Source organism: Protopterus annectens, chromosome 3.part0, assembly GCF_019279795.1.
Source record: "Protopterus annectens isolate FY-2018-M chromosome 3.part0, PAN1.0, whole genome shotgun sequence".
Lineage (NCBI taxonomy): Eukaryota > Metazoa > Chordata > Ceratodontiformes > Protopteridae > Protopterus > Protopterus annectens.
The window spans coordinates 954,320,862-954,346,406 of record NC_056731.1 but is presented as its reverse complement, the minus strand read 5'-3'; positions in this window follow the sequence as shown (position 1 = coordinate 954,346,406).

The window sequence follows — 25,545 nt, the reverse complement described above, 5'->3', positions numbered from 1 at the left end:
ATAACTATTAAGGACCAAATCTGCTAATAAGAATAAATGTAAACATGCAGTCACCTATGCAGACTTGTCTGGTAGGTATCCTTATTAAAAAGTGTTATTCTTGGCTTGCAATAACTGTAGGGAGAAACTGGACTGTAGCAGTGGTTTTATTTGGCAATGTTGCAGTTGTTGGGGGGAGGCTGAGCTGTGATGATACAGGCACACCAAGTGTGTTATGCAGACTTGTCTGGTAGGTACCCTTATTAAAAAGTGTTATTCTTGTATTGCAATTACTGTAGGGGAGAAACCGGACCATAGCAGTGGTTTTATTTGGCAATGTTGCAGTTACTTGGTGGGGGGGGACCAAGCTGTGATGATACAGGCATACCAAGTGTGTGGCAGGCATGCACACTGAAAGGGGCTGGGGAGAGCTTCCTTACCATGAGCAGGTCAAAAATTAACTATTTAAAAAAAAACATATTATTTTGTTTTACTGGGGGGCTTACATGCTTGCAGGGCACTAGTATCTCATCTTTGATGTCTGCATTTCTCCCTTGTCATCAAGAATACCCCATCTGATATCATTCCATACAGATCTGACCTATTTAAAGAATGGCTAATGTAATGTTTATTGTTGCATCATACACGTTCATAGTCAACAGACCCTGATCATGGACAAAGGGGGACCAAAACAGGGTAACGAATCAGGCCCCTGCCAGCCATACCAGTATTCCATTACTTGTCTGTCTCTCCCCAGTTACCATAAATTCTGTTCAAAACTCCCAGTGTAAATATTATATTCTAATTTACAATTATCACAGAGATTTGGATTTCATGTAAAACTTTTATTTCAAATTTTACAGAAAAAATACAGAGCCATTTTCTAAAGAAAGCAAAAAACACTGACATTGAAAACAGACTTAGCATGAGAAACAGTAAACTTCTCCTTTCCTGAAAGTCACATTTAGAGAAAAATGCATCTAGCAACCCATTAAACTAAAAGAGATATTCTCAGATTCATACTCAAATAGCATATAGTCATGAACTAACTAGACTGCATGTGAAAGTTACAGGAATTCAGAAGACAAATTTGTAATGCATTTGCTAATAGCATGGGACAGCACCCTGGACATGAGCGTCCCTTTCCAGGAATAGCCCAGGAGAACTGTTTGGTGAAATAACTAGGCAAAGTTACACAGAAGACAAATGAAGGCAGAGGGAATCAAACCATGCACTACAGGAAGCAGCTCTTTAACAGCTTGTGAAGCCATATTCATCTGCATCTGCCTCTGAGTCATTCTACCAGGTAAAAGGTAGTGACGCTTATAGACCACAAATGCTGCTACATGAATGTGGATGCTGCACCTAGTATTTGTTTTTTCCAACTGCACAAATTCCTTGTGATTTTTGTTGTTATACTAACTTGCAACTTTCTGCATGCCTACTTATCTTTGAATCATAATCTGCAGTCAGAGGAACTTATTTGAATCTCATTTTAGGTTCATAGGTTCATAGGTAGGTCCTAGGCTATTGGCCCTAGGGCCTATATAAGCCTAGCCAAAGGGTACCCTGTCTTTTGCCACCCAAGAAAATGATTATCCTGTGCCCCTGTCAAGCAGAGCCACAGAAGTGATCCCCGGGGTGAATTTCCTATTGCCCATCCAATCATCAAGATGTTTCTTAAAGAGTGCTAATGAGGAGGTTTGTTTGATATAGATAGGTAGTTTGTTCCAGAGTATGGGAAGTCTCTGAGACAGGAATCTATCCCTCCAGCATGTTCTTTTAGGTCCCTAGAGCGTGTAGCTCAGATGGATTGGGATTTCTTTAAGTGGAGCTCTGGGTTTGACATAGGCTTTGTATGTGAGGTGAGCAGGCAATATGCGACAGAGTAAAGCTGGACTTTTTTCAGACGGTCTGCGTAGGGCATCTGTTTGAGGCTCATTAGGCTCCATGCCTTTATTTACTTGACATTGTATGGTTATTAGCATAGATTTATTTTCACTCTGTTTTCATCACTGCTCATGCATACCTCTCAAGTGTCCAGATTTTTGCAGGATGCCCAGATTTTTGCAACATATTTTTGGTCTGTTCCTCATAAAATGTATGGTTTTCTCAAAATTCGCTGAAGATTGAAGTCACTAAATAATGACATGCATTTGAGTTTTAGACTTCATATCCTTCAGAAAATGCATGTTAACATCAGTTCAGTTACTCTAGCAACTTTCCAACTATTTAAGAATATTTAAAACATGTCCTTATTTTCTGGCCCTTGTCCCATCCCACCACCATTATTTTAGGCTTTGTTCAGATTTCTTGCTCTAAGCGATTGAGAGGTAAACTGCTCAGTAATGCTAGTGGCTACTACATATATATATATATATATATACATGCCTGTTTCCTGCACAACAGTGTATTGACTAAGTTGGCTAATAATACTAGCTAGCATCTTTCTAATGTTCCAGAGTTTATGCAGACAAGATTTTGACATACTGAACTGCTTCATATAGTTATATAGACATAACTAAATGGTCTGTGTACGTTCTTTCTTTGTGCATTTAGAGTTTAATACTCCTGAGTTCCAACTATGTGAGTGATAATGCAATAATTGTTATTTAAATGTCTGCTTCAAAATGGCTCATATTCATCTGATGATACTGTACATATGGAAAGAAAAGCTGTATCAGCAAATTGCACGACTGCTGTACAGTGGAACAAAATGATATACTGCATACATGTGTCTGAACCACTTAATTGGTTGTCTGAATTTGCAGCATGGAACACTAAAAAGCATAGAAAATGAACATAGACTGGACTGTATGATCACACTACATGCCATATAATACCCCATATGTGGGTAATAATATTTGTTGTTAAACTCTTACTCTTTCTTTTAATGAGATGTAATTTATGCCAGGCACTATCATACCTGCTGTTTTATTCATCTAGATACCAAATGAAGTAGTGAATTTCTAGTTACTGATACAGACTATGCTGAGTATAAAATACTGTAGCGATTATTGCACAGTTTGAGTATGGAATACTCATAATTAAAAGATTATACATTAACCCAAACCTTAAACTTATATCTACACAAATCCAACTCCACAATAATGACTGGAACCACCAAAAGTACCAGTACTATTACAATTTAAACTTACCAAAACAGAAAATTAGTGCTTTTGCAATAGTGCTATGACCAGGTACAGCTCCAGTGTGGTAGCACATATTGATGTAGAGAGACAGAATAAAATACATAATACTTTACATGGTGTAGAAATATAATAATTAATAAAGGAAATATATATAGAAGTTATAGTTATAGTTATAGTTATAGTTATAGTTATAGTTATAGTTATAGTTATACTTTACATGGTGCAGGGAATGGACAAAAAATTTATAATATTATTTATTCTTTTTTTTTGCTAAATGACGTAGATAGACTGGCCCATCAACTCTTTTTAGTCATGACTAGGGCAGCAAGCGCAAAGTAAAGTAGAAAAGGTAGTGCATGTCATAATATAAATATCAGTAGAGAAGGCTCACATTATTAAACATGTGTTACTACTACACAACATATTATAAAATTCATATAGCAGTACCTGTCATAGTACAAATATTGATAGAGGAGACAAATACCATTGAATATATGTTAGCATAACACAGCATAATATTTAGAAAAATCATACAATAGTATATGTCATAGTATGAATATTAATGGAGGAGGATCATGTTATTAAACATATGATAGTACAATATAACATAATACAGAGAAAGCTCATAAAGTATTATATGTCACAAAAAAGTTATAATAGATGTAGATCAAACCATTGTAAAGATTTTAGATAACAATATTAATAAAAAACATAAATTCCAACTATAGTATATATAATTATATACATACACTCGTTATTATACCTACACAAGTTATTGATTAATAGTACACTAAACACACAAAATATCTATTATGTAATGCATGTGCCAATCACATAAGAGAAAGAACTGTTTTTAACTAAAGTTTCTGACTAATGATTCATGCACAATAAGGTAATTAAGTAGCTAAGGAGAAAACCAGAGGGAGTCACCTAAACACAGTCTACAGGATCATAAGATCATAAGAATTACAGGGCATAAAAGTTTAAAGAGCATGTGATCCTTGCCAAATACCATCCTCATGATGTACACCCCAGCTCCTCGGAGGGAAAAATCATGTCAGGCTAGGATGAATTTGCAGGTACCCATGCAATAATATAGATTAGTGTTGAAAGAGGCAATAATGTCACTGTTTAACAAAAAAACAGTTTGGTTCACAGATGGAAACCATTGAGTAATTAATCTGTTCCTCCATCTTGTTTTATTTATATACTGATGGGTGTTCAAATCCTTAATTTGGGTATTTATGCAACCATTTACCTGTGAAGGTATAAAACAATTCATTAGGGAGGTATCTTAGTTGGCAAAGAATGCTAGACATAGGTCTCCATGCAGGAATCTATATGAGACAGAGTACAGAGATGGGGCTACTAGCCTGTCTTTATAGCTAAGGATTTTCAGGCCAATAATATTTTTTTCATCAGGAAACTTTCTGGCCTTTCTAGATGTCTATATAGGTACATGGCAAAAGAGGCATTATACTCCTTGATTAGTCTAATTAAGGTTGAGTACAAAGGAACAATAAGATTGTTTGGCCTAAATGAGATTCCTTTGAAAACCATTTGTGCTAGATGGAAGGATTCCTTAACTATTGTTGCAATATGGTGGATAAAGGTGGAGGGGTTGCTGGCCTATGTGGCATGATCCCTGACTACTGTGTCTGAGTGGAGTGGGGTACTGACTGGCTATGCTGTAGGTTGTAGATGAGAGGTGTTTCCCAAAGTTAACAATGCTGTTTTTGCATTACGTTTGAACCCATTCTCTCTACACTATTGGTTTAAATTTAGCACTAAATCTGGCTGCTACTATGTTAATTATGTCTCTATCTTCACAGCAGGCAATGCCACTATAGATTAGTTCCACATATTCTAAGTTGTTATTTCTTAGTTTGCTAAGAAATAATTATTTGTAGTTAACTTTGGCTTCTGATGCCAGTTTCAATTCATGTGTAGCGTTGGTCTTTATGATGGTCATTTTTAGTTTATTGTTGATATTTTGAATTAAATCTTTCATATGAGTACATTTGTTGGGAGTTTAAATGTTTTTTAGCTTGTTTATAGTGTTATACTACGAAGGTGGTCTATTTTTTAAACACCTCCATTATATTTTGATCTAGCGGGGACAGCTAGATCAGTATTTTTTATGTGGAAGTAGAAAGCCGAATATATACAAATTATACACATTTGGATTAATTCACAATTTGTAGTTTTAACTTTTTTCCTGAAGCTTGATCAAGTGCTTTGATTGTTAATTATATTTAGCAAAGAGTTTCATAAAGCCAGTACTATCGCAGAAGAGGCATTTTCAATGTTAGAAAAAAATCACCTTCATGACTTGAAGGTATTCTTTGTTTCTGTTTGAGTAGGCGGAGAATTCTTGAACCTTGACCTAGTTTATTATGTGCAAGGGGCAGTATTTTCAATTAGTGATTTGAAAGTGTTTTAAAAAGTGCAGATATTGATGTAACAGGCAGCCATTTGACCTGATGAATTGTAGAGTTTGTTAATTTTTGATAAGGGACTATACCAAAGTATTTTATTTTTGATTGTTTATATAATGACTGTCTTCGTGCCTGAAAGAAGGATGACTGTGGGAAGGCATACTTAGTCTTAAGATAAATCTATTTATGACAATAGCCTTTCTAGCTTTTATTTTAAGTAACTGAGACACCTTGTAGGAAACGTTTAGTTGGTTTAGAACTTTTATAGATTTCTGTTCAGTATGTAAGTAAAAGGAAAGACTGTGGTTAAGAGTTATACCTGTTTTTTTTGTTGTTGTTTGTTTGTTTTTTTTTTTTTTTTTGATAAAAATTCTGCAACTGAAATTCTTTATTGGGTTCCAAACAGCATAATTGCATATTTTAGAATGTTGATAGTTCATTTATTTGTCACTACTCAATTCTAGTTGTGCCAAAAATCTTTTTGGAGTGCGATGTTTAGTTATTAGTAGGATTTGCCTGCCTTGGTAATAGCAATTTCATCAGTAACATGGAGGATCTGATATCTAGAACAGCCTATGATAACTTGTTAATAAAGATAGAGAATAGTGATGGACCAACTTCAGGGATTTTTTGAACTCCTTTGGTAATAGTACTGGACTCAGTGCATATGTTCTGGCTTATAATTATGGACATCCTCTTTGAAGGACAGTTGCCAAGCCATTGTCCCACTTCAATGGAAAAGCCTTACTTACTTAACTTAAGCAACAATTTTATGTTGGGTGGTCCACAGTCTCAAAGGCTCTATTTAACTCAAGAAAGGGGTCACGAGGGGGGGGGGGCCTGAATGGCTAACTGAAAGCAGCAGTATTTTAGAGCTCCATATAACTAGTTAAATAAGACAGGAAAAAAAATATTTTTTTTTCTTCAAAGCATAAAATCTTATAGATAAAGGACTAATTTACATAGTTAGAAACTTTGGTGAAGTTTTACAAACAATTTCCTGTCAAAAAGCTTGGAGATATATTCACTTGTTAAAATGAGCAACTCAAGGAATTCTCACCAGGATGCTGCCTTAAAGAAGGAACTACAACAGATGGCATCTACTCTGCAGGAGTTGTCTTTGAAGATGGATGATTTTAAAGAGAACCTAGAAAATCTTAAAACATACAGTCAAAAACAGGCTGACACCCTCAAGGAAATGATACAACAACACCAGACAAGGATAACAGGAATAGAGGTTTCTCTAAATGACTTAGGAAGCAGACTTAAGGAAGAGGAAACAGAAATAACTGCTTCTTAAACAAAACACTTGGTTGGTTAATAAAGTAGATGACTTGGAAAATAGGGAGAGGAGAAATAACATCAGGATTTTCGGATTACCTGAAAACACAGAAGGTGTGGATATTATTTCCTTTTGATCAAGCTGGATTCCTGACTTTTTAAATTTAAAAGAAGGACTTTCCCTTGGCATTGAAAGAGCACACAGAGCTCTTGGGAAACCTGCCACTAACTCAAACTCTCCTCCAAGGTCAATAATTATCAAATTTCTTTCATACTTGGACAAGGAACTGATTTTATGATCTGCTTGGAGGAAGGCACCTCTAAAATATAAACAGAGCCTGATAAGATTTGATAACAACTATTCATCAGAATAATGCAACAAAGGAAAAAAAGTGTGGCTAATGATAATATTTCTGAAACAAAATAACATCAAGACACAACTTGCATATCCAGCTAAGATAAGAATACTGTATGCCAATGGGATGAGGACTTTTATTGACTTAGAGGAAGCCTCTTCATTTATTAAAACTAATAATGTGATTACTTTACCAGAAGATGTGAATTAGATGTCATCTTCTCTCAAGAGAACAAAAGAAACAAATGTCTGGACAGATGTCAAAAAAAAAAAAGCAAAAGACTGATACTGTTACAGCCAACTCTCCCAAAGCATCCACTGAGATATGAATTGTTTTAAAATTACTTTAAAGGACCAATTTTATAGCTTGGAATTTTAAAACAAAGGTAACTAACTATTGGAATCTGTATCTATATTTTTTGAAAATAGATGACACATGAGAGTTTTCACATTACCTCAGGTATGTAAAACAGGGTACTTTACTTTCACAGAAGGAGGGTTATATAGCACATAAAATATTTATACTGTAAACCAACATACATAGTATATGTGTATTTTCTCTTAATTTTCTCTTTTCTTTCTCTATTCTCTCTTATCTCATTATTTATTGTAACTGCATCTTGTCTCCCTTTCTAAATTCTCTCCTATTTACTATACTAATATAGTCTGTATATATTTAATAACTCACTATCTATACATAGATAAATAATAGTCTAAAATAATCTAGTTTTAAGGTAGACTAATTGGAATAGTGAACTTAATTAATTGTTATTACAATATTTATTAGATTAATGATAGTTACTGTTATGCTTATTGGGATTGGGGACATGTTCGTGATTAACTCGGAAATGTTCCACTCATGTATATGTCCTTTGAATTATTTCTTTTAGTATTCACAAATATATATAAAAAAGGAGGGAAAAGTGTACTGTTGGTTAAGAGAAGTGAAGCTTTCTTCACATTCTATTTGCGTTGCCATAGCAAGAGTAAACAATTGCTGAAGTTTCTACGGACACTGTGAACCTGCGAAGTGCATTTAGCCTCACAGATAACAAATAATAAGAAAAAGTAATGTTTAGTTATTAAAATGAAAAACAATCTAAGCAAGGTAAAATAAATACATAATAGGACTATTTGTAATATTTTATGATTTATCCTCATAGGATTACATATTCCTGGAAATACAACTGAAATGTTCCCAAACTACATGAGCACTTAGCTTCTTGACTAAAAAGTATCACTCCGTTTACCATGTTGATTTCACAAGCTGTCTGCACTGTAAAAGTTACATTTTATGTTACTTGAAATTGTCAGTCTCTAATGCACATGAAAAGATACATATTACTTTTTGCAACATGTTATCTTTGCAGTTACCTCACACTCTGTACAAACCCACTTGGTAACTGATAGCTTATTCATTTAAATATCAGTTCAAATATTAAATGTGCCCTTGAAATGCTATTGAGATTTTAACAAAATATAATCTGAACTATAAAATGAATGACTTGAAAGAAGTGACGTAATGTTTGCATTTTAAAGACAGTTCTTGACACTACAGTAAAAGTAAAAATGTATATTCACAAGGAAGTATTGAAATGTTTTAGTCTTTCAGTTAATATAGCTTACTGTCAACATTATGTGATATCAGAAAGTTTGAAGAGCTAGGAAATTACTATTCTTTGTATTTATAATGATTATTATTCAGATGTTAGACTCTGTTTTGTTTAATGAATTGTGACACATGTTTATGAGGAAAAGTGGACTCAGTTACTCACATTGGACTACACATTCCTGGAAACTCAACTGAAATGTCCCCAAATTACTTGTGAATTTAAATGAAACTGTCTGATTAATAAGCATAATTTACTTTTACAACCTGAATCCATAAGCTATCTGCTCTATATATGCTACATTATTTATATATGTCACTTGCATATGACAGTCTCTAGAGCACACAAAAAAATATATATTATTTTTGCAACATGCTATATTTGCACTAACCATACATTCTAAACTAACTCAATTGGCAACTGACAAGCTATTTATTTGAAACATCAGTCTAAATATTAATTGTGCCCTTGAAATATTGTTGCCGTTTTGACAAAACAAAACCTGAATTGAAAAAGGAATGATTTGAAGAAGTAAAGTATTATACAGATTTCAAAGACAGCTATTGACACTACAATATAAGTAGAAATGTATGCATGCAAGAAAAAATTTAAATGGTTTATACTTTTAGTTAAAATAGCTTATTGTTAACTTTTTGCTTTATCAGAAAATTTAAAGAGCTAGGAAATTATTTCTAATTTGTATTTATAATGTTTACTAAACTGATGTTAGTCACTGACCTGTTTAATAGATTGCGAGTCATGTACAAGACGGACTGCTGAATGCTATTTCTATTTACCTATTTTTGCTGAATTTCTTTTATTAGTACTGATTTAAAACAAGGCAAAGAAAGGGAAGGGAAATCTCTGTTTTTGGTCAAGGGAGGAGAGGCTTAAGAGTATTCTAACTGCCCCGAGAACTCTCTAAGATGCTCTAAATACTATTTTTTTAATACTTACCTAAGGTAAGTCTTAATTACCATATAGGTACCTTCACATTCATTCTAGACCTGATGTGATTACCCATTCTGGAAGCAGGAGGTGCCCTATGCAGGATGGTAATTGTGAGGGTGATCATAGTTCATTCTTAGACTCTGCTTTGTAAATCTATAAATATGTAAAAGCAATACACACTAGAATGTAGGGCGCCTCTACTCAAAATCAGGATACCACTAATAAGCCATGTCTTTTCATAAGTGTAAGTTGAAGTTGGTGAGCTGAAGAGTTGGAAAGTAAAGGAAGACAGTACACCTATAGTAAATTCTTAGTTCATTGGTAATCACTCATTGTCTCCTGCAGAGTCCTTTTAGTCAAATTATTTTAGTAATAATCTATTTGTTGTTGGCTTATTTAGTGTATGCTCATCTGTTGCATTTAATTTATCCAAAATGACATATCTGATATGTCTGAGATCTCTTAACGGTAACTAAATATTGGATATTTTCTAAGTCAACATAATAATTGTTTACACTACTAATATTCCATCCTGATATATAAAATAAACAATGAAAGAATAATATAGAATTTCATATCTCTTTTAAGAAAATTCTCCATATAATAATTTAACATATGGAGCTCAGTTGATATTGTTGGTTAAAGGTATGAGTGATAATCCAATAGATCTATCTTTACCTATTGTATTAGGAATGACTTTCATTCCATGTTTAATGGGAAATTCATATTAATTGTATTTGATACTTTAGAATTAATGTTTTATAGAAGTACTTTTTAAAGCCTGACCAGAATTTTACCCTACTTGTATTTAAAGAAGAAAGAACATTAAATTGCACTCCCAAGTTTACACACATAAAAATAACATTCAATGTTTTCAGAGAATATGGTATAACTACTATAATCAAAATAAAAAAGAAAGAAGCAAAAAGTTTCTTCCAACAATAACTTGAAATGGATTTAACATTCTTATCATTAAATACTAATGGCTTAAATAATGCAAATAAAAGATCAAACTTACTAAAATATTTAAATCTAAATAAGGCACAAGTAGTATTTCTCCAGGAAACACATTTTAAGACTAATGATAGCTTTATTTGGAACCCTAAGGACTATACAGTCTTAGCTCAATCCTCCTATAGAACAAAGACAAAAGGAGTATCAATCCTCTGGAAGAAAAACATAATTACTCCAAAAGTTATTTATAAATATGAAGACAAAGAAGGTCTACTAGCATTTGTTATAATTAAATTTAATAACAGAATATGGACCTTAGCTAATCTGTATTGGTTCCCAGGAATTGGAGCAGGAACAGTTAAAAAACACCTAGATTTTATTTCCAACAATTATAAAGGAAATCTTATACTGGGAGGAGACTTTAATTGTACCTTAGAAGCTTCTGAAACTACCAAGAAGTCTTTTCACATAGCAACTATTTCAAAATCCTTAAATAGATGGATTGATTCATTTCATTTAATAGACACTTTTAAAGTAAAAGATGATAAATCCTTATTATTTTCCCATAAAGGCCATAGATTTGGAACACAAACAAGAATAGACAAATTATTCGCAGTTCAAGATTTAAAAACAAAAATCCTCAAATTCTCAATAGTTCCAAGCCCCTTCTCAGATAATGACTCTCTGATAATGAAGCTCCAAATAGAGTTTAAACCTTTAATCGTCTCAACTAGAATTCCATCATATATCACGAAAATTAAAGAATTCAGACCCTGGATGTTGTCAGAACTACAATTATTTCTTAAAATTAATAATACAACAGAAATCAGTAGAGTCATGGTTTGGGACTCATTAAAAGCGTATTTATTTGGTAAGATACTTAGCTGGTACAAAAACAAAGTTCAAGAGTGGGAAACTGAATCATTAGACTTGCAAACCAGACTCTTGACAGCAAAATCTAAAAAAAAATCAAAATTGTCCAGAAGTCAAAAAAGAAATAGAGGAATTAAATAAAAAATATAATGAAATTCTAACACACAAAACTTGGAAAAATTAAAAATAAACTCATTAGCCACCTCCCCCAGATATCTACATAACTTATCTACAAGAATTAAAATACAATCTAAAGCAAATAACATTGGTAGTATATATCATGAAAAGAAAGGGGGAAAAGTATCAGATATAGGAGACATCATTGAAGCATTTTGGTTCCATTATATGGAACACTTCAAAAAAAGGAAGATTTAGATACCAACCAAATAAACTTAGATACAAACCTTATCAATATAAAAAAAATCCCAAAAACGTAAAACTAGGCCTACAAAAACCTATATCCTACAAAGAAATTGTTGACAAGATAAAAGAAAGTAAATCTAACAAAGCTCCAGGGATAGATGGTATAATTATGGAAATTTACAAACTCTTCCCTTCAGCAGTAATCTCCATTTTTCATAAAACTTTGCTAGAAGTCCAGTCAGAATCAAAAATACCACCCTCATGGAAATATTATCTCATAACACCAATTCTAAAAGATAATAAACAGTGAGACCTTTGCACCTCATACAGACCTATATCATTACTGAATAATTATTACAAAATATTCATGTCAATCCTAGCTAACAGAATGTAAATCCCACTTTCAAAGACAATTAATAATGATCAAACTGGATTTTTATATAACAGACACACACATGATAATATTAAAAGGATACTTACTCTTATAGATTATGTGAACAAAGAAGACAGACAAACACTTGTAATAAGATTAGACATAGAAAATGCCTTTGATTCCCTCAACTGGGAATATATATTTAAAACTTTAGCATTATTTGAATTTCCTCCTCCCTTCATCTTATTACTAAAAAGCATATATATTAATAACTTAGCCTACATTAAATTAGGTCCTTTCACCTCAGAATCTATCCATATAATAAAAGGTACTAAACAAGAATGCCCCCTTTCTCATATTTTGTTTGCTTTGGCTATAGAAATACTTGCAGGAAATAATACACAATAATCCAAGAATAAAAGGAATAGAAGTCTATGACCAGTACATATCTAAAATAATGCTTTTTGCTGATGATATTTTATTAACCCTATCAAACTCCAGAGAGTTATTAGGAGGACTTTAATAGATCAAAATAAAAAAATTATATTTTTAAATAAAAAAAAAGAACTACAAGTTACAGATAAATCCATCATAGGAAAACAAGAACTTACGCTACATTATTTAGGAATAATGTTATGCAAAAATATAAATGAAACAATATTCATAAATTATAAAAACCTTACTGAAACAATAAAAAAAATATATACAGAAAAGTGGAACAAAATTATATTAACATTTGAAGACAGATTGCAATTAATAAAAATGGTCATATTGCCAAAAATACTATATGTAGCATTAGCAATACAGTTAATTCCTGAAAGATACATTCTTAAAGAAATAAACTCATGTTTAATAAAATTTTTATGGTATCCCAAAAAGAATAGAGTATCTCTAACTCATCACATTAGACCCTGGAAACAAGGAGAATTGAACTTCCCAGAAATAGAAATATATATAAAAGCATCTGTGCTTAAAACTACAACAGACTGGATAAATCCAAATTATTTTGCCAATTGGAAAGAATTAACAACGGCTACATTAACAAATGAATTTAATCTGTTAAAAAAATGTTAATAGTAGACAAATCAAACAAACCCTATGCATAAGTATACAATATAATATATAAAAACCTTCTAAAACAACACTGATTAATCATTACATCAATACCTTTAGGAAACTTATCAATGCAAACATAGATCTAAAACTTTGGTTTGACCTTTTAACCCCATTTACTATCACTTAGAACTTTTCTCACAAAATATATAGGGAAACAATAACCTCCTGAAAACAAAATGGATTCTTATGCTGGTTTCAATGTGTAAATAAATTAAATGTTTTAGATATGTTGTTGTTTGTCTTTTGGCTTTTTCCCGCTAAGGGGTCACCACAGCGGAACTCTGGTCTGCTAATGATTGGCAGGAGATTTTTTTACGAAATGCTGAGGTGCCATCTCGACGCCCAACCTTCAACGAAGGCACGCCCATTTACGCACACATGTCTTTCGAATGCTACCCAACCACGGGGAGGACATGCAGACTCCACACAGAAGGCACTTCCAAGTCAAGCTGAGAATCAAACGGGAGAACCTCTTGCTGTGAGGTAACAACGTTACCACTGTACCACCGCGGCAATGATAAAAACTGCTTACAATATTCCAACTCAGGACTGGTTAACCTTACAAAGCATTCTAATGTACACTCAAGATTTATGCAGATTAATTAATAATTCCTTGTTTAAAGATATTCCAAATCTAATAATTTTCTGTATGAATTAATATATAATAGTCGTGAAAAGAAAAATCCCATTTCAAATCTATATAAAGAGTTAATAACATATAAAACAATTCCCAAACCATCATACTGGCAGTTCTTAACAAAAGGTCAGTCATTGCAGTTAACAGAAGAAATTAAAACTAACATCTTATTATCAGTTAATTACACCTCTAACACACAGTACTGGAAAATATTTAACTGGAAACACTTACATAGAGCATATTTAACACCAGATAGAATTAAAAAGATCAGTACTACTACACATGTTTTTTGCTGGAGGTGTGAAAAGTCAAATAAAGCAGACTGGATTCATATTTTTTATGAATGTAATAAAATTAAATCATACTGGAATGGAATCAATCGTTTTTAACAAGCTTTATTTAATGAATCCTTTACCTTAACTAAATTATTGATTATACTAAATGTAAATGAAGGTCCCTACCTGAATAAGACAAATATTTATTTGTTGTGGACAATACTTGCTATATCTAGGAAACGCGTAACCAGAAGGTGGAATTCAAATTCACCCCCCACCTTGGAAGAATTCTAAACTTTACTGAAGACAACTGCATCGATGGAAATAAAAATCAAAGAACTACGTATCTATCCCAGGCCATTGGTACAAAATCCTTGGAAGAAAGTTATATCTTTGTTGGACACTCTGCTATGATCAATATTGTATCTCTGATAACTGATCTGTTAATTCTATATTTAATAACATACAGTGTATATAATTGAAAGTCAGGCTATTGTAAATATTGTATATAGTTGTTTAAAATGATATTTAAAAATATTATGTAAATGTTATTTTAATTTAAAATAAAAAATATTTGAGGAAAAAGAAAGGGATCACCTATAAAATAGGCCTGTGTAAAAATATATATATATATATATATATATATATATATATATATATATATATATATATATATATATATATATATATTCATACATATATATATATATATATATATATATATATATATATATATATATATATATATATATATATATATATATATATACTACACAATGGTACCTCCTATGCTGAGCCAACAGATATTGGCAATATACTGGCCGACAAATTCAGCGACAACTTTACCCGACCAAAGGACCAATCTCAATACCGGAAGAATGCCAGGTACCCTGCATTACTGCAGCACAGATTAAAGCTGCATTGTCTAAGGCCAAGAATACAGCTTCCATGGGAACCTACAATATCCCTGGCTGTGTTCTACTTGAATTACAAAGTGAACTGGCACCACATCTGTGTGCTCTGTTCACTCACAGCTTCACTTCAGGCTTTGTCCCTACCGAATGGTGAACTGCTACAGTCATCCATCTCCATAAAGGGGGAGCAACTACAGACCCTAGAAATTATCGCCCCATTAGCCTGATGAGTCTGATATGTAAGTCTATGGAGCACATCATCATGGACATAATTAACAAATATATAGGGAATCTGTGAACTCTAGATCCCACACAATTTGGTTTTGTGAAAGGTAGATCATGCCTGCTCAACCTGGTTGACTTCTTTGAGTCAGTGACAAACTCCAAAAAGCACTGCTGGAAACTGAGCCGACAAACACTTTATTAAAAAGATGCAAGTTAAAAACAATCCACTGAACTGTACTGTAAAGCACTTTTCATCTGGCCAGACTTCTTCAGACAAAAAAATCTAAAAAGTCACTAACATTATATAACCACTCTTAACCGTCCTATTAACTAATTAACCAATAAGGTCCACATCCAAATAAATGAAATTAATACATCAAATTAAAAGTGCTGGATGTTCAACCCCAAAAACCTTCCCATCAAAACTCTACTGTCTAAATAGATACAGACATTAATGTAAGATCAAAGATCAAAAAACAAAAAACAAAAACCAAACAAAACATTATCCATTCATAAATATTTAAAAATTTAAAAAAATATTTAAAGTTTATTTAAAATGCCCTTTAACAACCTTCACAGAATGTTTTTTTTTTTTGTTTGTTTATTTTACTTACAAAAAATGTATAACTTACTAGGTAAGAAATGTATCTGTTGGCTAACCACCAGTTCACTTTCAAAAATTAACAATGTAAATAATTTGTAACAATTGTACTTATGTAATACAATAGAAACCTCTACCCTTTTGGCATCCAGGACAAACCTGTCCATTGTACCAAATCATCTATTCAAACTCTTCAGTTTTAAAATGCATGTTAATGAAATAACTTCATTCAAACCTGGTGACCTACTAGCATTTAGCCGGAGTTGCCAAAGCAGTTGTACTTGCTCCAAAAGTAGTTGAAAGGGGCCCCCTCTTACATCAGGTGTAATCTGACCAATAATTCTAAAGACAAATGAATGCCCTGGAATTCCATTACAATGTCTTGCCAAGGCATTACCCTGTTTGTCTTTAGTAATAGTGTGCACATGCTCATATACCCTTTCCTTTAACCTTCTGTCATTTTTTTCCAACATAGAAGGCTGGGCATAACTGGCACTGGGCTAAGTACACAACTGTCTTCGAATTGCAATTAAATCTACCACTGACTTTGTAAGTGTTACCCCTAATTAAAAAGGTACTTCCAACCACCAAAACTTGCAGTAATTGCAAGCCTCACGTTTGAACATTCCAGGTGTTCTATGTAACATGTTTTCTCCACTTTCTAGAAAGGCTTTTAAGTTTTTACCTCTTTTGAAGGTAACCATTGGCTTACTCCCCACTTTTTCTTCAATCTTTGTGTTAGAACAAAAGATGTTCCAATTCTTCCACAAAATTTTAATGAAGTTTACCAAAAATATCCCAGTAGTTAAGGACATGGCTTGTCTGAATAGGTGTTGGATCTTGAAACTCTATTCTTTTCATTATAGATATAGCCATGGAAGGTTGCTTTCTGCTTAAAAGGTTTTAATGATAAAACACAATTGACATTAATTAACACAGATGTCTGTGCTTCTATAAAAACACATAAACACAATAAGTCAAGATTTCATGTCCCAACATTTAGAACAAAGCTTAGATATTCTTATATAACCAAATAAATAATAATTTTATGGAATAAGATTCCTGACTTTAATAAAAGTGGGTGAAACATTAATTACTTTAAGATAATGTTGAACTCATAGTCTGGAAACAGAGACTATGATCCTAGAGTTCAGGAAAAAGTGTTACAACATAGCCATATGGCCTGAGCACTTGTTTAAATTTATGAAAAACTTATGAAATTTATTTAAGAGGTGTAGTTTAGGAATGTAAGTTGAGTTACTGTGGCTGAATATAGGAAGGTGGTCACTGATTGTATCACAAAGACTTCAAATGGTCGTAATTTTGCTGGTGAAAGTAGTCATGATACAGTCTAACATGGAGGATATGCTGCAGGACTTGTTGTATCCAGTGGAGTATTATTGAGTTGGGTGAAACTGAAGACATTTTTATTAGTTCTTGGGGGGGGGGTCAGAGGATGACACCTGCCAATCAATATTTAGATCACTTAAGATTATAATTTTGTGATGAATGCTGTCAAATACTCATGAGAAGTTGTCTTCAGCAGTGTGGGGGGTTGCCAGGAGAAATTGGGATGGCTATGATACAGAGGCTCCTGTGACAGCTGAGTTTAAGGAAGAACATAAAAATCTTACCTTTGGCAAATGTGGGGATGTTGTTGGCATATATTGACATCACTAGACTATTTCTAAAGATTATAACTACACCACCAGCTTTTTTCCTTTTTTCTGTCCATTCTAAAATATATTGTAGCCTGTATGAAAAATCTCCTTATCTTTTATTTATGGTTTTAGCTAGGTCTCAGATGTGATAAGGATGTCTGGTGAGTGGGCTGAAGTCCAAGCATAAGTATCAATAATTTAGTTACAGAAACGTCTTTGCTTAACATGGGTTATATTTAGACTTGACTTATTTGCATAACTGTAGAGCAGCTTGAGGAGGGGCTAGGTTACTCTCTGTTTTGCTGTTATTGGGAAAGGAGATGTGGGTCAGGACTGTGACAGATGTGAACACAGAGGTGAAGTGTGGTAAGGAGAAGTCAGGAAATAGTGAAGTATTTAGTTTTAGTTTTGAATTTTATAATAGTATTTAGTTTAATGAATTTGGGGAATTATTTTAAGTATTTTAATTTAAAGTAATCAGCATGGATGGTATTTCTACAGTCTGGGTGAGATCAAGAAGGGTGGACAGTTATGTTTAGCAATAGCTGTGGGGCTTTTGGCAGGAGTAGGATACTTTTGCATACTTTGTATATTTTGTGTAATAACTTTTGCTGTAGGACAGGAAAAGCAGAGAAAACATTAGTATAGGATGAAAAGCATTTTGCATTGCAGTTGTTGACGGTGAGCTAGGAAGGAGGACATGGTGCCTGTTAAGGGATGAGTTAGACAGATTAAAAATTAGTTTCTGATAAAGAATTGTCATGAGTAGTGAAGCAGCTGAGTTAATCAAGGAAGCAGAATGATTGGAGGAGTTCATATGAGGGAGTAGCATCACCAGTTCAAGTTAATTTGATTTACTCTTAACAGACAATGGTGGTGTAATTGGTGGGCAGTGAGTTGTGGGAGGGGTTAAAAGAAAATAAATATACAGTCAGGAATAGGAGAGAATTGGGGGAAGGCTAGGAGAGCAAAGAGAATTTGAACATAATGAGACAGTGGAGCAGAGCACATAGTGTATGCAGCTACCAGTATCCAGAGACTATATATGCAATTCTCAAAATCCAGAGACAATCTGTAGTCTGATAAGTCATGGCTCAATACCAGCATGGGCCAGTTTTTAAAGTGTAAGGTAAGAGCTTAAATGTTGCTCAAAGTATCAGGTGTTTAATCATTAGTTATCATGAGCCGTCTTTAGGGTTTGGAAAATAAAGGAAGAAATATACAAAAATACATGAATAGAACTAAATGTTCCTTACTGAAAAGAGGGAGATTTAATTATGCAGTTGCTGGAAAGAGCAATCTCAGAAGTGCAGGTAGGCCAGGAAGAGCAGGGTACAGCTTATTAATTACAGAGAGGAGGGGGTGAGAATCTTTATCTGCAGAGAGGTAATGTAGGCTATCTTTAGACTATTGCTTGTAAAAAAGCCACTAAGCACAGACCAAGCACAGAGACATTAAACTTTTACAGGTATTATTACAAAGAGAGCGTGACTGAGATGATAACAGAAAAAAAGTAAATTCCCCATGCACTGATTTACTATTTAAGTCTGTAAGATCACAGAGCTGCTTGTTTTAGTTGTTTTTTTGCAAAGAAAAGAGACATATTTTTTGTGTCTTGAGTTAACTATGAAAATATTGAATTTCAGTAATATTAACTAGATGAGCAAAGCAATGCTATAAGTTCAAGCAAATCATTACAGAGCAGAATATATGCACAGTAATGCACAAAATGTAAATTTATTTATTTAGTTACATTTGTTTACTGGGAAATTCCGACTGGACGTAGGTCCTTTTTCAACGGAGGCCCGGGGAGAAAAGCTCCACAGAATGACACGGTAGATGGTAAACAATAACAATCAAGGTATGTATATAGTAGAGGTGATCATGACAAGGAGAAATACAGGAGCAAATTAGGTACAATTGAGTAGAAGTTCTAATTACAAACATTGAGAAATAAGAAGTAAAACGCACATTTTCTAAACAGTAACTAGATAATAATAATAGACTAAATAACTAAATCCTGGAAGGATTAACAAGCAGTGAGTAATCTTCAGTTCAGTTTTATAGTGATAGAGGGGATACTCTATCTAAATCTGGGAAAGAAGAGAAGGGTTGAGGGGGGGAGGGATTATTAGTCTGGGTTTGGAAAAGGACAAAGCCAGTGAGAATTTAGGTGAAATTTAAGTGCAGTCTTGAAAAAACTGCAGGAATAAAGGGCAGTTATGGTAGTGGGAAGGTTGTTCCAGACCTTGAATATAGCACAGGAAAATAGTGCTTCACCTGCTGAGTTTTTGGCTTTGGTGACCTGGAGTAGATTTTTGTTGCAGGAGCGTAGTGGTCTGGAAGAGTGGTAGAGTTGGAGAATTGTATGGAGTGATGCGACTCGGAGAGGGTGGTTTACTAGTTTATGAGCAAAGGTGAGTTGAATTTGGTATAGGAGTTGTGGGAGTTCAAGCCAGTCAAGGTCTCTAAGGGAGACACAATGGTGGCTGCGGTAAGAGGCATCAGTGGCAAATTTTGCGATTTAATATTTTGTATATGAAATTGCAAAAGCACTATAGCAGCACAATCAGTAATAAGCGTGGTAACTTGCTAGTCAAGTTGACTAAGTTTGCAAATAACACAATGAATGGATGGTGCAGTGGTGCAGTGGTAGCGTTGTCGCCTCACAGCAAGAGGTTCTCTGGTTTGATTCTCTGCTGGTGGTGCCTTCTGTGTGGAGTCTGCATGTCCTCCTTGCATTCATGTGGGTTTCCGCTGGGTGCTCTGGTTTTCTCCCACAATTCAAAGACATGCATCTGGAGCATTTCTCCCTGGGCCTCTGCTGAAAATTGGCTCTGTTCCAAGTCAGACTTTTCCGGTAAACAAATGTTAAATTAAAAACAATGTTAGCTTTCACTGATTTAAGGAATACCTTATAAGTGTTAAGAGAGTGGAGTGCTTGACAAAATATCTTTGACTGACAGGTTAGAAATAAAGATCTATAAGAACATTTCTGGATTTGGTTACATATTTGGTAATACATTCTAATTTCAAGTAGACTTTGCATTTTTTGTGTTTGTTACTAATATCTTTTTTTTTCTTTTTAAACAAGATGTTGTCTCTCATTTTTATTAGACCCATTAACTCTGGTGTGAGCCATGGCAAATTATTGCCTAGGAGTCTTCTTAGTGTAATACAGAAGAGTATGTCTTGCATTTATACAAGGTTGTTACAGGAGGTAGTGAGAGCAGCTGTTGGGAAAGGACAACTGAATAAAGGTGTCCAGTCCACACTTTCATAGTCTGGTAGCAGGAGTGTTTTACCGGAGTCTAGGATGACTCTATAAGAAGTCAGTGGAGAAGTAAGTTTCTTTATTCTGAATGAATTAACTGTAAATGGAGGGCAGAAAATGTCATTTGCTAGAGTCTGTACATTCCCAAGTTTCTTAGAGATATTAGTTCTAAGTACATCCAGCAGAGTACATTCCTTGGTCTCAAAATACCTTACATCTTTGCTAAGAAATTCTAGAGCAAGATAAAAATAACAGGAGACAAAGGCCCAAAATCAGGACAGTTTCTCTAATTCACTGAATAAGTTATGACTGGTATTATTGATGGGTCTATATCATTTGAGCAAACACTTGAGTGAATCATTACTTGTCGAAATGAATTAAGCGAAAGCTCAATTAAGCAAATGCTCGGTTAAGCTAAAAGTTTCTCAGGGGAAAAAAAAACAGCTGCCCACCCACCGATCGGAACAAACAAAACTAAATTTAAAACTTTTCAAAGTGGGGGGGCTTCACCACCCAACTAAATATACCAACTCCGAAATCGCACTACAGTGATGAAAAGGGAAATACCTGATGATGGCCAACCACGTCCTTTCCCTGGTAAAAATTCACTTAACCGAGTATTCTCTTAATTGAGTTTTCACAATCATCAGTGATGTACCAGAAAACTAAAGCTGAAAGATAAATGTATGGGTCAAAATCAGGGACATTCTGCAAAACAAGGGACAGCTGAGAGGTATGCCTGCCAGTGACCATCTATGTAAAATTATACAGGGTTAGAAAATTTGTAAGCATATTTTATGATTTTCTATCCTGTTAAGATTAAGATTATTTAGGATTTCTGAATTATGATGCTTTGCTAGTTCTAAGGTTGCTAAGGTTATCAAGGAAGATGGAATAATATATACTTTGGCAATTAGCAGTTTTACATGACAACATGAAGTGATTTGCTTACAATTGCTTAGTTTGAGCAATATCTGTGATAGCATTACTTTTAGTAGCTATTAGAGATGGACTTACCTTTGTTAAATTCTTATGAGAAGTTAATTCACCATCACTCTGTTTGGTTATTTGTCTATTATTTGCCAAGATAGATTCATTTTGAGAAAAATCTGGAGAGATACATGAGTCTTGTTTAAACGGGGCCCAGTGACTGAAACAATTTTAGGATTTTGTGAGGCAGACTATGACTTAAGAAGTGTTTATTTATTATTCATGCTACCTAAACGTATATAGCTCATTGCCAGATGCTTAGCATTGATATGGGGTTGAATGGCAATAGATGTGGGGCCTGGGATTAGTTGTTTGCCACTAGATAACAATATAATCGGGGAACATAAAGGTATAAATAGTTTCTAGAATTTCACAGAAGAACAACCCAGACTCTGTGATACAGATGTTTTATTGTTTGAAAATATATGTTTTAAAATGTTTTGGTATAAAGTATTCCAGACCACCAGAAATGTAGTTCCGTATTAAAATGGCAGTTGTTGGAAATCTAACTGTTTCAGGATTAATTTCTGGTTGGAGCAAATGTAATGCGGTAAGGCTGTATAAACTATAGCATAGGATAATAAGAAGTAATTAAACATTTTTCTTCTGAAAATGAGGATTAAATAAGAAGGATGGTACCATTATGTTTTCAGCCAGGACTCAATATTATGAGTGAAATTATATAAGTATAGAAGAGGGAGGGAGGTAAGGTTTTGTAAAGTAATGTAGAAAATTACTAGAGCATGAAAGAGGTATTGGAAGCTGTACATGATATTAATCTGCACAAGAGGACTAGACCATAATGTCATTGGTGGTTTCAGATAAAAAGAAGGCTGCATCAACTCCACTGAAGAGATGTGTGATTAGAGTGGTGGTGCGGTTTGACTATAAACAATACTACTTGTGGTAGGGAAGGGGGGTAGGGTAGGAGCAAAGAACAGCTGAGCATAGTAAGGATGCATAGAGCAAGGATTCCCACTCTAGCCAAAATCCCAGAAAACAATTAGCTGGGAAATTTCTGTAAGGAGGGAAAAGATGCAACCCAAGTGCAGGTAAGTTAAACTTCACATATTCTAAACAGCTCCAGTTGCAGAGTTGATCTGAGTATGACGGAAAAAATATAAAAATGCAATATATTATTTGGTTTTACTTACCTTTTTAAATGTTTTAATTTTCCTCAATGAAATCATTTGTTTGCATTGCTTTAAATGTTTAAATGCTCCTACCCTGATTTTATATAGAGAGTTTACAAAAGCAGATTTCTGTGAAATAAAAAACATAATAGTATTCACTAATATATTATGTGGTACTAACCAGTGGTCCTTTCCATAGTTTTACAGATAAGGCTGGTCAGACTTATAGGTCTGTAATTACTCAAGTCTGTTGCAGCCCAAACTTTGTGCACGGTAATGACTGTTGTTATCCTCCATTCATCTGGCACAAAGCCTGTTTTGAGACTAAAGTTGAATACCCAATATAGGGATTCTGACAATTCATGTTTCAGACTATCCAGTAGGTTGCCTGGTACGAAATCCAGCCTCACAGATGTAGTGTTCATCGCCTTAGATAATGTCTTGAAAAGTTGTTATTGGGCAATTTGAAGATGGGAGAATGTGTTTACTCTGAAAATTTTGGAAGGGATAGGAGAGTGAAGTTGGTTTGGTAGTATGCTGTCTACGCCCTCTTGGCCTAATAACATGATGTCATTTACTGTTGGCTATCTGCAATGCTGGGCATAGTTTTTGATATTTCTTTCTTAGTTAATGAAAGCTTTGTAGTTAGTTTTGAAATGGGTGGCTTTTTTTGACTGATCAGGATTCAGAGTTCCTTGTTTAGTTTAGTAAAGCAAGAGTGTTTATGGCTTCTTGAGAGTTAGATGTATTTTTGAATGTAATCAGATTTTTTTTCTTTTATTATACAGCCTGCTTATATTTTGGTTTTATTTTTTTAACTTTGCATTGTAATTATTTCTGAAGGAGCAGATGCAGCTATACAACTATATATATGTGCATAGAACTTGGCAATAAAGGATTCACATAACCAGTAGGATTGTAGAGGTGGAAGGGGCCTTTGAGTGCAGTCAGGTCATCACTCAGGTTTGTTAGATTAGCCTTTGCATAGTCTCTGAATACTGAGGTATTAGAGAATGCTTCAGGCTTCAGGCTTAATTGAATCTGACTGATGTGTGGCTCAAACTGACTAGAGAAGAGGTTACAATACGTGGGGAGTATGGATGACCAGGATTTTATTTCTCCTGGTCAGGGTATTGACCAACTGGTCCAATGAGTTTTTGTTTACAAAGTCCAGAGATCTCTGCACATACATATTTGAGGATGTGTACTTGTCCCAGTTGATGTTAGGTTATTTAAAGTCTCCTAGGAAAACGGTATTTGGATTAATACATAGGGACTCCATATTGGTTAGGTAGGACATATGAGCAGAGGGGTTCACAGAAGAGGTCCTGTAGTTAGGTATGATTTAATAAAAGGGTTTTGTTTATAAGTTTGATGTGGGGGTGTTACAAATTGTTGTCTTGACTAATGAGTCTGGAGGTCAGATTATTTTAGGAATACAGACACACCTCTGCCTTTAGTGCCTACTTCTAATGTGGTAGGTCCATATGAGTGATAGGCATTGAAGCCCTCCACTGATGGCATGCGTTCACTGGTCTTGAACCAGGTCTGTGTGACTATGCATAAGTCTATGCTTTCCCAGGGTAACTAGTGTTTCTAGGGTGCAAAGCTTTATGTGAAGACTCCTAGCATTAAGCAGCAATACATTAACGTTGCCCTGATTATGTTTAGTTATGTTTGCTGTGTTGGAAGTTTTTGAAAACTGATTTTGCCTAGAAAAGGAGCAACTGACGTGTACAAGATTTTTTCCAATTCATGTAAGCCTTGGAGGAGAAATGCAGGCCATCCTGGAAAAGCAGTTTGAACTGTCTACCATCTCTTCCCAGACTAATATATTGTACTCCCTCTATCTAATGATCCCAGAATCTAAACCAATTGTTGAAGTCAATTATCTTTTAGTTATATTATGACATAATTTATTTTATTTTATTTTGCTTTTGTTTACCAGGTTTGTCTGACAGCATTTAGTCAAAAACCTCTTTTTAACAGAGGCCCCTGAGAAAAGCTCTAATGCATTACTAACATTTTTAAAAATATATCCATTAATATACATGGACAGACATTGGCAAGGATTCATGAAGCCTCCGTGTAAGAGTTATAACTCTTACACGGAGGCTGCAGTTAAACGGAGTGATGTCAGCATGCTCTGCATATTCATGAGAGCATGCTGAATCACACCTAAGGCTAACACGGTCCATGTAAGACAGTAGGGGGCGTGTCCATAGGCCGAGCCCTGCAAGCAGACACGCCCCCAGAAGAGTAAAAGTGCCCAAAGTAAACACCCATGACAGAGTCCATGGAAATGTGAATAAACACAACACAACACATGCCCCCACAGACTATGAACAGAAAATATATAAATGAACACGTTATATATTTTTGTTAAATCG